Source organism: Nomascus leucogenys, chromosome 4 (assembly GCF_006542625.1).
Source record: "Nomascus leucogenys isolate Asia chromosome 4, Asia_NLE_v1, whole genome shotgun sequence".
Lineage (NCBI taxonomy): Eukaryota > Metazoa > Chordata > Mammalia > Primates > Hylobatidae > Nomascus > Nomascus leucogenys.
In genome coordinates, this window is record NC_044384.1 from 140,621,032 (window position 1) to 140,636,994 (window position 15,963).

General features: G+C 40.9%; 1 protein-coding gene and 1 long non-coding RNA gene across 3 annotated transcripts in view; one reads left to right on the forward strand and one right to left on the reverse strand.

Moving 5' to 3' along the window:
* The window catches only part of PINX1 (PIN2 (TERF1) interacting telomerase inhibitor 1), a 75,293-nt gene that overhangs the window by 55,250 nt on the left and 4,080 nt on the right, over window positions 1-15,963 (forward strand). The gene's annotated exons all lie outside the window — the stretch shown is intronic.
* The window catches only part of LOC115834832, a 44,071-nt gene continuing 40,528 nt past the window's right edge, over window positions 12,421-15,963 (reverse strand). Inside the window, exon 3 of the long non-coding RNA XR_004029826.1 lies at window positions 12,421-14,814. This is a non-coding gene — a long non-coding RNA (uncharacterized LOC115834832). The remainder of the gene's footprint in view (window positions 14,815-15,963) is intronic.

Below are 15,963 nucleotides of genomic sequence, written 5' to 3' on the forward strand. Positions count from 1 at the left end.
TAGACTGGTTCTAAAGTAAATTATTAAAGTAAGATTCTGATGGGTTAACTTGCTAGGCCAATCCTTCCATAGAATAAGGCAAGAAGCAGCTTAAACTTAGCCTGAAGTTAGTAGGATTTCCTTAATAGCTCTAAGTGTAGTTTAGAATATCTCTTGATGCTTATCTGTCATTAAATTGTAATCTTATATCATTCCATTGGAACTACTTTGTAACAACCAGAAATTTCTGTTTAAAACACAATCTTGAACTACCTTAAAACTTTATGGGAATTTTCTAAAAAGAAGTTTTTTTCCTTGGTAAGATTTAAATGATACCCTCTTTATGTTTATTAGGGATCAGAGTGCTGGTAGGTTTTTCTGTTTCTCAAGGTTCTGTGAATTCTTATCTGAAGCCGCCTGAGCCTCTAGGAAGTTCACTCAGAGTTTGTATTTCTTCGAACAGCGGGCAGTCTCTGCCAAAGAGCACAAGGCTGAAATGCTTTAGCCTTTGATTTGTCATCTGTTGTTCTTTGACAAGTTTATCTTTTCTGCATCAAAAAGGCTTGCTTTAAGCAAAGTAGTAGCAGTAATGACATCCCCCCTCCAGTCACCTCTGTCCCCTAACTTTAGTCCAGGCTCCTGTGATTCACTTTCTGACTCTTAAAACCACATGGAGGTTTTAAATTTTACCTAACTGGTTTTGCAGCATTTTGTGGGCCTGAACTCCAAATAGCTTTTTAACAAGTGCTTAAACTTACTTTACGCCTTTCAGTAAACTAGGTTTTGTGAGGTTTATTTTTCTGCAAGCAGAAAAGCTAACCTAGGAAAGCTGCTTTACCTAAGTAAATCTGAACATTTCATGTCAGCACCCTTTCTAAAAGGAACATAGCTTTTATAGGAAATTGTTGAGTAGGCTTTGGGAATCAGTGCAGTTCGTTTTCTTTTATTTCTAGGTAACACTGAAACTTGTAAGTAGAGTATCAGCTTTAAAATAATTTATCCAATTCTGATCCCAAATTGTTAAAGTTTTAGATTGGATTTGTGTGCCTGCTTACTTTGTGATCCTAAGGAAAGCCACTTATAACTCTTCTAAAATGTATGATGTGCTTTATAAATTAACACAGTGACATTATTCATTTAGTTAAATCAGTCATTTCATTTTAGATCAGCCCCCTCACTCTCATCTCCTGTGTCCTCCCTGCTATTGAGATCTGTGTGTTATTATACAGGCAGAAGCATGACTTTCACATTATTTTGTTTTTTAATGGACCTCAGATACTCTAAATTGGATTAATCACGATGCATGACACATTATCATCATTGGTCAGAGTTTATTTTAGACTCCTTATAGGGATTCTTACAAGGCTGTAACCACTGTTAGGCTCATACTGTGGAGGCACCTTCTTAACATTAGTGAATAAAATCTGCTGTCTTTGAGTTGAAGTTACAAGTGATCCATAAACAGAGCCTACTTTCTAGTCATCTGTGTCTTAAAATGTTAGGATCAGGCTTGAATTGACTCAGTGTCTTTACACAAGGCTATAATCTTAGAATGACTCCCTTCAGGGTAATATCTCATTATTTCATAGTTCTAAGTAACAGTACTTTAATCATTTTCTTCCTATCTGGTTCCCTCTCCCCTCCAATTCCTTTTCCTACTTAAGTCAGATGTTTTTCTTGCTACCCAGTAGCATTATTGCATGACAGATGATTAAATGGGTACGGTATAATCCCTGTTCACAACCTCGTCAGGAAGTCTGGGACATTCACAGTCAGCTGGAGCAAAGGCCTTGAGTGCTGTGCCAGAGGACTGGGGGCATATGTGATGCAGCGCTGGATTCAGCTTGCAGAGTTCAAGGAAGATAACCTTTGTATGTGTGTTGAAGGAGCAGCAACTGGCAGGTTCAGAGGCTTTCCAGAGAGAAAAAAGACCATATCTGCAAAGACACGGGTTCTTGAAAGCACAGGTCCTTTTGGGGAACAACAAACATACTGATGGCTAGTCTGTAAGTGCTCCAGACACTTCTCCTTTCTGTGTTACTTTGAAACAAATCCATCCCAGAAATCAATATTTCATCCACAGGTATTTTAGTACTTGAGTATTTATCTCTAAAGGTTAAGACGTTCTTTTTTAAAATGTATAACTCCAATCCCATTATACTCTATAAAAATTTATAGTAATTGCATGCTATTAATAAGTGTTCAAAGTTCAGTTTTCATAAATGTCATAAATTTGAGTTTTCTTTACATTTTCGTTGAATTAAGATTCAAATAAGGGTCACAAGTAACAATTGGTTGATGTATCTTTTAATTTTCTTTCAATCTATGGAGTCTCCCTCCATATTTCTTTCTGTTCTTCTTTCATTTTTGGAATGTGTATTTCCCCTTATTAGTAGATTACTCTGAGGCACAGTGCATATAGGAAAGACAGAATAAATATTTATATCCTTTATTTAGCAATTTCCAAATGAGGAGGTGCTCTAGCATTCTGCGAAGATGACTGGAGGGTTTTCCTTTTTTTATTGCTCGTGAATTGAAATGTTTGCCATTTCAGTGCATTGCAGCTACTATCTTTATTGGTGATCAAATTTTCTGTTTCTACCCAATGGGAGCCTGGCTCCTGAGTACTTTATTTTTTTCTGGAGAGATCTCACTCTGTAGTCCAGGCTGAAGGGCAGTGGCACCATCTCGGCTCACTGCAACCTCCACCTCTTGGATTCAGGTGATTCTCCTACCTCAGCCTCCTGAGTGGCTGGGATTACAGGCGTGAGCCACCGCGCCCAGCTAATTTTTGTATTTTTAGTAGAGACGGGGTTTCACCATATTGGCCAGGTTGGTCTTGAACTCCTGACCTCAGATAATCCGCCTGCCTTGGCCTCCCAAAGTGCTAAGATTACAGGCGTGAGCCACTGCGCCTGGCCTCTGAGTACTTTAAAAAAAAAAATTTTTTTTTTTTTTATCGAGTATATTTAAAGCTGTACATGTTATGAGTTACATACATGTAGTGACATAGTTACCCGTTTTCCCTTCATGGCAAGAGCAGGTGTAATCTCATTTAGTGAAACTCCTGACAGAGTGCACTCTTATTAGCCACAGTCCCCGCACCATACCTTAGATCTGAAGTGCAGAGATCTAAGGTACAAGCGCGGGGACCTACACACCTACTACTTTGCATCCTTTGACCTACATCTCCCCATTTCCATCCCCCACCCTGCTCCAGTAACCACATTTTATCTTACTCTCTATTTCTGTTCCATCTAATCAGTGAGATCATGCAATGTTTTTCTTTCCTGTCTGGTTTATTTCACTTAGGATAGTGTCCTCTAGGTTCATCCGTGTCATGGCAAATGGCAGGATCTCCTCCTTTTTAAAGGCTGAGTAATATTCCACTGTATACGTACATACACACCACAGTTTCTTTTTCCTTTCACCCATGGACAGACACTTAGGATGTTTCCACGTCTTGGCTATTATGCAAACTGCTGCGGTGAACATGGGAGTGCAGCCATCTTCACAAGGTGATTTGATTTGCTTTGGGTATATTTCCAGAAGAGCGGTTGCTGGGCCATACAGTAGTTGTATTTTTAATTCCTTTGGGAACCTCCACACTGTTTTCTATGAGGGTATGCCAGTCTGCATTCCCACCAGCAGTGTACAGGGTTCCTGTTTCTCCACACTCTTGCCAACACTTATTATCTCTTATCTTTTTGATAATAACTCTCCTAGTGGATGTGGGATGATATCTCATGGTGGTTCTGATTTACATTTCCTTGATGGTTAGTGATATTGAGCATCTTTTGGTTATGTGCATGTCATCTTTTGAGAAATGCCTGTCCAGCTCCTTTGCCCATTTTTTAATCAAGTTATGTATTTTCTTGCTATTGAGTTGCATGAGTTCTTTTTAAGTTTTAGATATTAACTTTATATCAGATACATGGTCTACAAGTATTTTTCCCTAATTCATCGGTTGCCTTTTCATTGTGTTGATTGTTTCCTCTGCTGTGCGGAAGCTTTTTAGTTTGATATAATCCCATTTACATATTTTTGCTTTTGTAGCCTGAGCTTTTGGTGTGATATCCACAACATTATTGCCAAAAGCAGTGTCAAGGAACTTTTCTCTTGTGTTTTCTTCTGGGAGTTTTATGGTTTTAGGTCTTATGTTTAGGTCTTTAATCCATTTTGAGTTGATTTTTGTATATGTTGTAAGATAAGGTCCAATTTCATTCTTTTACATGAGAAACCCAGTTTTTCCAGCACCATTTATTGAAGAGACTATCCTTTCCCCATTGTGTCTTCTTCATGCTCTTGTCAAAAATTAGTTGACTGTAAATGTTTAGATTTATTTCAGTTCTCTATCCTGTTCCATTGGTCTGTGTGTCTGTTTTTTTGTGCCAGTACCACACTGTTTTAATCATAGCTTGTAGTATAATTTTAGATCAGGAAGTGTCGTCTCTCCAGCTTTGTTTTTCTCTCTCAGAATTACTTCAGTTATTCGAGGTCTTTTGTGGTTCCATGTGGATCTTAGGATTGCTTTTTCTATTTCTATTAAGAATGCCATTGGGATTTTGGCAGATTACACTGAATCTGTATATTGCTTTGGGTAATATGGACATTTTAATAATATTCTTTTAATTCATAAGCATGGAATATCTTCCCATTTATCTGTGTCCTTTTTCGTTCATCAGTGTTTTATAGTTTTCATTGTACAGGTCTTTTACCTCCTATGTTAAATTTATCCCTAAGTATTTTGATTTTTTTTTTTTGATGCTACCATAAATGGGATTGTTTTCTTGATTTCTTTTTCAGTTAGGTTTTCATTTGTTTGGGATTTATCCTTGGTGTGCAAGGCTGGTTTAACTGTGTAAGTCAGTCAGTGTAATGCATCATATTAACAGATGGAAAGACAAAACCACATGATCATCTCAGTCAACACAGAAAAAGCATTCAGCGTCCTTTATTGGTAAAAACTCTCAACAGTTTAGGTACAGAAAGAAAATTTCTCAACAAAATAAAGGCCATTTATGAAAAACCCATAGTTAGTGTCATAACTGATGGGGGGAAAGGTGAAAGCTTTCCCTCTAAGATCTGGTGCAAGACATGGATGTCCATTCTTGCCATTTCTGTTCAACATAGTACTGGAAGTACTAACAAGAACAGTCAGATGAGAAAAAGAAATAAAAGATCTCTAAATTGGAAAGGAAAAATTAAAATTATCTCTTGTTTGCAGATGACCTGATCCTATATGTAGAAAACTCCAAAGACTACCAGAAAACTGTGAGAACTAAATGAATGCAGTAAAGTTGCAGGATACATGATCAACATACAAAAATCTGTGGTATTTCTATACACAGATAGTGACCTGAGTACTGTTGACATGACCCTAAGTGGTATTTAATAGCTTCCTTCCAATCTAGTGTAAGAGTTTCCAGGTCCACTCCGTACATTTTCTGTCCCACACTTGGAGTCGTCCCTTTCTCCCTGATTCCTTTCTTTGTGGTAAGTGATATTTAGTGACACAGGCTAGGCATTGGGGTTGTTCATTTATTCCTAGATTGGTCTGCATTTGTAGGCCTTGTTACATGTATAAAACTATAATTTCTTTATGATAAAATATATCCTGAGTTTATAGTCATATTGCCAGATTAGATTTAGGACCACAAGGACTTAACCCCACTCATCTTTTATCTTTACTTACCCACAGTAAGATTCCTGGAATCAACAGGTTCCATAAATAAAAGCATTAAAATATCACAGTACTCATTTGCTTGTTTCCCATTATACACACAATAGTCACAGAATAATGCCAATAACTTGATCATTTTTAAAAAAGAGAGAGAGATTCAGAGGGTTTGTTTTGGGTGTGTGGCAGTTCTTTTTGTCTTTATGTATTTCCTATTCAGTCTATACAGTTAAATTATTATGTTTTAAGTCATTTGGAATTTCTTTTTGTGTGGCTCTTCACCAGCTATTTGCAGAATCAAGTTTGTTTCATTTCACTTTTAGAAATTGCTTTTTTGAATTTGATTTTGTTATATGTCCATTGACTTCTGTGTTCCATGTTTTATTCACTTGATTATTTTATACATTTATTCTTGGTTCTGTGGTTTGAACTTTGCACAGCCTTTAAGTGGAACCTGACGCCCAGGATCTTTTTTCTTCACAGTGGTCATCTCACTGTCAGACTCTGCAGGGCTTGCTGCTTACACATAATCCTTTAAAAAATGCGGCTTGATTGTAGGCAGTCTTAAAAGTAAACAGAGAAAATACATCCATACTCGGCATCATTTAGGATATGTTATTTCTCCGCTACCCTCCATTCCAAAATGGAAGCGTAATTTTTCTAAACCTAGGAACAGACATTCCCATTTCAATCGTGTGATAACTAGGAAAGACCTAACCTCTCCTTCCAGAGGCGCTCTGCAAGCTAGTGTCCATAGTGGGATGCTTGCCAGGCCTTCTTTTCACTTCCCTGCTATGATTTTGTCATTTTTGCAAAAACTTACATTGATAAAAGCCCACCCTCTTGGACAATCTGGGACAAAACAAAGATTTAACCATAAGATTTAACAAGAGAACTACTCATTTTATCCAGATAATGGAACTATCTGTTTAAATAGCCCTTTCAAAGTAAGTTCAGCAGAGCACTAATTTCATGGGATGCCAGTGGGTGTTTACCAAAAAGGGTTCTAGGATCAAATAAATGTGGGCCATTCTGAAGTTTAACAGCGGCCACGTGTCTCAGATGGTGATATGCATTATGAATCAAAGGAGTAGCAAAGGCTTGTTTCCCAAACTTACATAGACGATGAATCCAGCCCAGTTTTTCATAAAACAACATGCTGGCATTGGAAAAGTGCTCCATTAGAAAGTAAGGCTGCCTCTTACTTCAACCCTACAGGAGATACATGAGACAGAGAAATGTGTTAACCTATACCACGGGGATACATTCAGCAAAAATCTGATTATGAGAGAACTTTACAGGACAAATGGTTTGGTTTCATCAACAACAATTTGCAAAAACAAGAGAGGGATGTTCAACCTGCAATATCAATTTAGCATATTGATAATATTGATATTGCAGGTTGAATATCCCTAAATCAAAAATCTGAAACTCTTCTGGTCCCAAGCATTTCAAATAAGGGATACTCAACCTGAACTTTCATGAGTTTATTATCAAAAACTGAGTCCATTATCAATAACTGAGTCCATAACTAAGTTAAAGTTTCCTGCTTAGTCTAGGTTTTTTTCCAAGAGTTATAGTCACCCCCTCCCTAACCCAGCCCCCAAAGACCAGGGTTTCTAAAGAGTGTAATCCTTCGATTCACAGATGTTATTTGTTGCAGAACAAAGCAGCTCATTGATGCCATTCGTCTGTATTTGGAGGAGTGTCCCGTAGCCTCCCTTGTTCCTTTGCACTGTGAGGTGGATTGTCCCGTGTGAGCAAGCGTGTCCTGGCCCCAGGAGATCGCTGGGTGTGCACATAGAGGCTCGCGTGCCTGTAGAAGGCACCCACTCTGCAGCCTGGGCCCCGCAGTCATTCCACGGAGCATCTGATAGCAGATCCATCCTGTGCTACGTGCCCAGGAGCCAGTCGCACAAGGCAGTGACGGGCAGGGCGCGAAGCAATGAAAGTGGTGGTTCATTTTAACCAGAACGGAAGTCCTTATAAAAACATCTCTCCTAGTTGTTGCAGTTCCAACAGAGATGCAAAATCCATCTGTTTAAAAAAAAAAAAAAAAGCAATTTTGGGGGGACCAAACCATTTTAAGATACATGGAAGAACCTCTTCTCTTTCCTTTTCCCATTCTACACCCTGCCTACCTCACTCCCTGCAGTCCCCAAGCCACTCGCACACCCAGCCCCCCTTCAGCTAGCTTCGTTCATTGCCAGCCATGGTGCTGTCTGCTCTGGAAGGTGGCAGGAAAAGCTGATAAGGTGCTGAGGACAGAATCTCTGGTCTTATCTCACTCTAGCACATGGTGCCGAGAGTGCATCCTTTTCCTGTCCTAGGACAAGAGACATAAACTGGCCATCTCCCGGCAGCAAGGACTTCAAACGGGGCTTGGGCCTGCCTCTACTTTCTAGAGGAGCCAGAAAGGAGAAAGTGGGTCATGACTTTTTGAAAGTTGTATTAGTACCAGTAAAAATTTATGTCGTCTTGTAGATCAGCAAACATAACTTCATAGTAAGACACTCATAAAGAAGAAATGAGAAAGCAGTGAGGGTGAGGGCAGGGCCTGCCAACACACCCAAGGGTTGGAAGTTGCTGGGCTGTTTTGTTTGGTTAGAGCTTCACCAGGACATAGGTTTGGCCTGAAAGGATTAGATTTGGCTTTTTGTTTGTTGACAGATGAAGCAAGTGGTTTTAAGAGCTTTTGTGATAGTAAGAAACTGACATACATATGGTCTAGTGCAGGAGAAGAGGAGGGAAACACTGGCTCATTTTTCCTTCTGTCCTTCTCTCTTGCCAGGAAAGCAGAAATAACATTCCTCCCCAGATTTTCCTTCTGTGACGTCATGAAAACAGGAAGAAGGGGGACCTTTCTTTGGGTTGCGGTGTGGGGGAAGGGTTGGCGGAGAAGGCAGAGCTCTGCGTCTCCAGCCGTAGTCTGAAGGGAACAGGGTGGCGACTCTGGTGACAGGTCTGGGCAGCACCATCCCGTCCCTTGCTTCCCCTTCCTCGTGGTCCCTTCCTGACCTCACGAGGCAGAGCCGGAAGAGTGGGCAGCCTGAGGTCATCATCAGCTGTTGTGAGCCTCAAGAGGACCCAGTTAGCAACTTGAGGCGGGAGTTCAGTCTTAATTCTGTGTTACTATTTGTGGAAGAAATTGGTTGGCTGTACAATTCTGACAGCCAATTGTTGACATTCCAAAGGTTAATGACAGTGTTAAGAATTATATATATTATATAATGTTAAAGACCAATTTATTTTATTTATTTATTTCTTGAGAGGAGTCTCGCTCTGTTACCCAGGCTGGAGTGCAGTGGCACGACTTCGGCTCACTGCAACCTCCGCTTCTCAGGTTCAAGAGATTCTCCTGTCTCAGCCTCCCAAGTAGCTGGGATTACAGGCCGCACCACCACGCCCGGCTGATTTTTGTATTTTTAGTAGAGATGGAGTTTTGCCACGTTGGCCAGGCTGGTCTCGAACTCCTGACCTTAGGTGATCCACCTGCCTCAGCCTCCCAAAGTGCTGGGATTACAGGTGTGAGCCAGCGCCCCCAGCCCAAGACCAGTTTTATTCTCGAAAGCTTTCGCCTTCTTCTGCTGAGTACTATGGACTTATCTAGGCTATAATGAATGCTAGAATTGTAATGGACCTTAAAAATGTAGCTGTTGATTTTCAAACTGGATTCCATAGAGGTCTAGCATCCCCAGGGGCTTTTACAAGGGGATTCAAGGGGAGGGTTGGGACACGAGCTTTGGGTTGCCCCCACCGCGCTGCAGCCGAAGCTTCCTGAGATGTTGTCCAGATTGGCCTTCTGTTGAAGATTGTGTTTGAAGAAAGGCATGTCAAAAAACTAGGTTGAAAAAAGTTACTGAGGAGCCCTATTTCTCTGTCTTGCAAATGATTGCATTTGAGGCCTGGAAAGGCCTGTGACTTGTCCTAGATCACACGTTCTGTCAGTTGTGCTTCCAGTCTTCTGACAGCCAGGTCATTGCCACTTCTACTATCTTAAATTGAGTACCTGTTTTCTGTCCTTTGCTAGCTGATATTTTATAGCAGTGCCACTCAAAGTATGGTCCATAGACAAGATAGAGACAGAAATTAAGAGTAAGCATTTAGAAGCTTTTCTAGTAGTTCGACAATAATTTAGGACTTGGGTTTTAGATGTCTTTTTAAAACTTCATTTTTCTGGTAACTTTTTTAACTTTAGAAAAATCTTGTCCTGTAATCCTGTAATGGATTCAAAAGTTTTAAAGGCAAAAAAAAAAAAAAAAAAAACCCACAAGACAGACAGAACTAATCCTTTACCCCTGATAGTTTGAGAAGCAGCATGCTGGAGGGCATTCAATTTCTGGTGGTTGGGTGGGTTCAGGACTGCAAGCAATGCTTTGTTGCCAACGAGGCAGCTGTTGCTGCAAGAACCTTTTTGGATTCTGAGCATGCAGGGAGACAGTCTTTCTTGTACTTTCTCACTTAAGCTTTCAATATATTTTTTGTTTATAAAATAAAAAATTATAGCTTATGTAAAACTAAGAGAAGAGGTTATAGGATTGTATATTTAATAGCAGTAACAATTTTTGTTTTTTATGAGCTCCTTGGAATTACAGTCTCAGTGTAACTGGTTAGGGTTTTTCTTGAGTAGAATTGGCTTTGTAGTTGGTTTGTTGTTGTTTAGTTTTTGTCTATGCTAAAAATAAGTTGTGCCGGTATATTGTCTTTTTTTATTGTGATAAGAACACTATCTGGTGTATTATTTTATGTCATTTACTTCTTTAACATGACTAATTTTGGAATTTTTTTTATTCTTACTAATTTCGGTATCTTTTAAACATAGAATGACTTTACTTTGCCAAATTTACTCCTAAAAATATTTCTCAAATATTTTTATTTGCTACATTGATTTCTGGTGAAAGAAAGAGTATGTGAAAATATTAGCCTTATGTAGTTTACAAGAATTGAAAGAGGAGACTTTTTTTGTTAGTCAACTATATTCACCTAATTTACCATCTTTTTATAAACAATCATTACTACTTAATTATTCTGTATAACTATGCATACCCTATTCCTAGTTTCAAAATAAATATTTTATTCTCTAAGAAGACCTGATTTGGCCGGGCACAGTGGCTCACGCCCGTAATCCCAGCACTTTAGGCGGCCGAGGTGGGTGGATTACCTGAGGTCGGGAGTTTGAGACCAGCCTGACTAACATGGAGAAACCCTGTCTCTACTAAAAATACAAAATTAGCTGGGCGTGGTGGCACATGCCTGTAATCCCAGCTACTTGGGAGGCTGAGGCAGGAGAATCACTTGAACCCGGGAAGCGGAGGTTGTGGTGAGCTGAGATTGTGCCATTGCATTCCAGCCTGGGCAACAAGAGTGAAACTCCGTCTCAAAAAAAAAAAAAGACCTTATTCTTTTTAGAAATTAGAAGATTTTAGATTTAATAGAATCCTCAAGAACTGCTGTGCTTTCTATAGTAAGGAGCCTGCATTTGAGTTGTCATGGTTCTTCAGCAGTTTTCACCTCTTCCTGTGGAATAAAGATGGAAGAGACAGAACCCTCTGGAAGCTTCTGCTCTGTTCTGCGAGAGGCCAGTGCTGGGTCTCAGCTGTTTATCAAAGCTGTTTGTCCTGCCTCTGGAGAGCAGGGGAGAGAACCATTTGACCTGGAATTATAAAATGCAGTCAATTTGGATTATTTATAGACATCATGCACAGAAGTTGGGGCCTACGTCAAATTGATCATCTCCAGCTCTGGAGGAGCCTCGTTTATCTTCCATGGCCAGTGTGTCAGGAAAGGTTGTCACTGCAGCTCTCCGAGCCTGAGGACCTTTCAGGGAGGCAGGAAGCCTGCTCCTCTTTCTCTTTCCTCTTTTTCCACAGAGGCTGGATGACTCTTGTCAGTGATCCTGATGTTGGTTACTTGAGAAGCTGTTGTCATAGAGAACCATCCTTTTAAAACATGTTTATGTCGGCTTTTCCTAATAAGTGGCAATCGGAATAGCTGGTTAGTCATATGGGAAAAGATAAAAATAAAAAGACATAAAATTAACAGCTCTGTAAGCATTGGCCTTCATATGAGGAATTTGGCATTCTGTGTATTTCTCTTCTAAAGTCCAGCCAAGCTATTCTGTCCCTTCTAGTTCGCATTATCTTCTCCAGTGTCCGGTGTGTCTGTTTGTAAATTCCAAGCGGAGTTCTGATGCCTAATTATTAGAAAGGTATCTCTGCATACTTACTGGGTTGCTGAGAGTTCTCTTTGACGTCACATCACTTTTTAAACAAATTTTTTCTTTGTCTGCTATCTTGCAACTCAAAAGCAGGCAACAGTTAGCAGCCTCTCTGCCGCTTGCTGACACAGTTCAGAAAGGTAGGCATTCTGTCACTGGCGGGAGACAGAGCTTGAGGACTTTGTCAAAGCCCAGTGTCCTCCAGTTCCATACGTGTATATATGTACATGCGTGTATATAAAGGTATATCATGTGTGTGCACTTGAAAAGCACCTGCCACTTCCAAAAGTCAGCAGTATTGTGTTCACAATCGCAGAGCTGATTTTATAATACATTTATTCAGTAAATATTTACTTAGCACCTATTGTATGTACTTGTATAATGAGAAAGAAAACAAATTTTCACAAGATTTTTACTGAGGAAATTCAAAACTTTAAGGACACTGGTATTTGAAATTCATGTAATTTTTACATGTCATAAAATAGTTTTTTGTTTCCTCCTAACCATTTAGAAATGATTTTAAAAAATCATTAAAAACTAGGCCCACGGCCATAGTTCACCAGTCTCTGTTCTAGAGAGAACCCTCTGGCACCCCTGCAGAGTGGGCTTCTAATACATGCCACAGATTCTTACACCTGTTTCACATGTGCACACACACACAATTTCTGTGTTTTCCAATTGAGTTGCTGCATAATTCTCATTCTGTTATTATATCTTTGCTTTTTAATACCACTTCAAATCACAACTCTCTTCAGTCAGTGGGGTTTTATATTTGTTTTTTACTCTTGTGATACTTGCTAATGCTAAAACTGATTGCGTCTCCCAGGCAAATTCCCTGAGGCTGCTCATTGCCGAGACTTGGTGTGTTTAGCCTAATTCCAGATATGAGCGATGAATGTCTTGAAAAATGTACAATATTTCACACTTGAAAAGCTTTTTGTGAGTGTAAAAATAGCTGTTGGTCAATAAAACACTGGATGTTTTCAGTTATGTGGAAACCATGAAGGAAAAGCATGAAGCCACAGAGGTTCCATAGAGAGAAGAGCAGGGCCGCACGCCATAGTGGCTCAGGGCAGGCTTTCCGACGAACGACTGTGAATCACTGCCTAGCTCAGCCTTCAGTGGCAAACCCATTTCAATGACTCCCTAGAACCAGCTTGCCCAGGTTGTGTTTTCAGCTGAGACATAATGTAGGCTGTGCCTTCACAGCTTGCTACCAGAGGCTGCTGGTGGAACTTCCATCACACTGCTGTTCTCCAAATGAGCTGCTTACCTTTGTATCTGATATGCCCGAGAACTCTCTTCTCTTTACCAAGAACAGTTCTCTTCTTTAGCAAGAACAGTTCAGTCTCTACTGGCATTGCTTGTGTTCAACTAATCCCACAAAAAGAACATGGCAGTTTCCATACCACACAGTACCTTGCTTTTTTCCAATTGACTTGTCCCCTCCAAGGCAACTATGGTAACATGTGGAATGATAGAGCAGAAGGAAAAATGGATGGATCACTGGACTGAGTTTCTATTTATTGCTAAGGGCAAGGAAGGAACTGGCTGACAGCAGATGACACTCAGATGTACGCTGCAGTAGTTAGAGAAGCAGTTTGCATCATGAGGCAAGGGAAGGTGCTATCTGATGAGAAGGGGGTGGTTTCATGTGGATGGGAAGAATCTGCACTCAAAATGCTGATTCTCTTCTTACCCTCCCACGCCCCTTCTGGACATTAGACCTGCCTGATGTGCAGACAAGTTCGTGCTGACAAACACAAAGCATTTGGGACCAGTGGGTGGTAGTGAGAGCTCTTCACAGCCTTAGTCCAGCTGGGTTTGGTGTCTTTGTGCCTTTGTTGAGCACTTACTGTGCCTTGTTACTCATTAGGGAGGTTGTGGATTGTATGAATACAAATGAAATATAAATGGCCCCTGTCCTCAAGAAACTTGTTTCCTTGGGAAAATGGTAGCAAAGCAAATTAAACAAATACAGAAAATAGAAGCAACAAGTTGCTATTATGGGGAATAAACAAGAAAGGATGTTCACATGGAATTGGACTTGTGGAAGGAAGCAGTCTCACACTTGATCTTCAAGAAAGTGATGCACGGGACTGTGTACAGGGGATGTGGAAGAACATCGTAGGCCAGCATAGGGAGTGACTGGGTCAGTTCATCCTGCGCCTTCTGTTGGAGGAGTTTAAAGTACTCACTCAGCTGACAGTGGGGTCTCCACAATCCCTTTGTTTTGAGGAGTCACACAGAGTCACTTCATACCTGAAGGGATACATTAAGACATAATTTGTGTTTGTCAGAACTGCCCCACTGAAAAGTTTGGAAAAGATACAGAATGTTTTGTCAAACCACTCACTTGCCAAGCTTTCTTAACTTTTCACAGACTAACCCAGCACAGGCTGATGACAGACAGGCTGTGGTGGCAGTGAGCGTTTGTTCATCACAGGCAATAGCCATCAGGGCTCACAACCCCAGTTGCTAAATACATTACCCTTGAGCTCTGGGTGTCTACTTTGTTAACAAAGTTCATTGAAGGATTACTGTTGCAGCATGACCTCCCGTGGCTTAATGTGGAAATCAGAAAGCTTCCACCATCCTGTGACTTAAGATCAGGAGTGATGTATGAGCAAGGCTGGCCAGCTGAAAGACTTGCCTTTGAAGCCCATTCCCTGGACCGGCGTGTTGATCATAAGTAGGGGGATTCTATAGTAAGGTGCATCTGCTCCAGGCACTTCAGTAAGGTCTCTGTGCAAACTGCTTCATTTCCTTGCCCCAAAAGATTCTCTTGAGAATAATGGAGAATCCTCTCTGTTTGGGCATTTTACAAATAGTCCATCTCAGTATACATGTTTGAATGACACAAGAGCAAAGTCCTCCGTAAGCCCAGAGGAGCTTGCACAGATACTCATGGAGCTGCAGAGTCTCCAGATGGAGGATCCTAAAAGAAGCAGACAGACTCTAATTCTGTAGACACCTGAGAAGAGTTGATACATGCAGCTTCAGGCATCTTTCAGGGACCGGAGAGGACTGTGGTGTATTGTAATTGATACCTGTAGGGACTCTCTGCAGGGGCAGCTTGCCCTTGTGCCCATTCTTTGTTTTTTCCTCAGTGGTGATTCGGAATTGCCAGAGATGGCGTTAAGATTCTCCAGCTGTAATCGTGACACACAGTGTACGCCCATGAACCACCTGAATTGACCTGTTGCTGATGAGGAAACTGAGTCAGAGAACCAGAGCAGCCACCTTTCCATATTGGCAGTGTCCAGGTGGAAGCTGTCCAGCATCTGCCTGAGAGGGCTTCTTGCCTGGGTGGAAGGTTTGGACTTGGATTTTACTCTCTGCTTTAAAACAGTCACACTTTTTCAAGTGAATGTACATGGTAGTTTGACAAATTATAAAACTCTTAAGCCTGGCTTCAGGGTGTTTTTTATTTATATGAATTGCAAACCGAGGTGATGTAGCTTTTTTCTCTTTTGAAAGTACTATTTCTGTGGATATTTTTTCTACATCAGTCAACTTAGGTGAGTGTAGACCTTAGTCTCTGGATTATGTGATCAATTGATAAATACTTTAGTTTTGGGGTGGCTTCTGAAGAGAGAGGAAAGGTGACAAGGCAGTCCATGAGATGGGAGCTAGGAGTCGGGGTCCTGTGGTACAGGGAGCAAGGGCTTTGCACCCGGCAGCCTTAGGGCTGTCTCTCTCCTGCCATGTTCCGGCTGTGAGACCTTCTGCGGATTAAGTGCTAGGAGTCTCACTCTCTGCCTGTGTCATGTGGAGAGGACGCCTCTCCTCAGGTTGCCGTAAGAGTCGGCTGAGATGCCGCTTGATGTCAGGTGCCTGGCACGGTGGTGATAGCTGCCTTCCTCAGGATACCCAGGCCGGATCACTTTGGGTGAAGCTTCCTCACGTGATTGAGCAGAGTAATCCCATGGGCCTGGCGTTAAACTCTCAGAGCTCTGTGAACTGGGGAACAGGTGCTCCGGAGTCATCTCAGTTCAAAGCCACAAATACTTATTGATTAGGTAGAAATTAAGGCCCACTTACCGTTTGGGAAATTCAGTCATCAAGTGTTTATGACACATGCAAT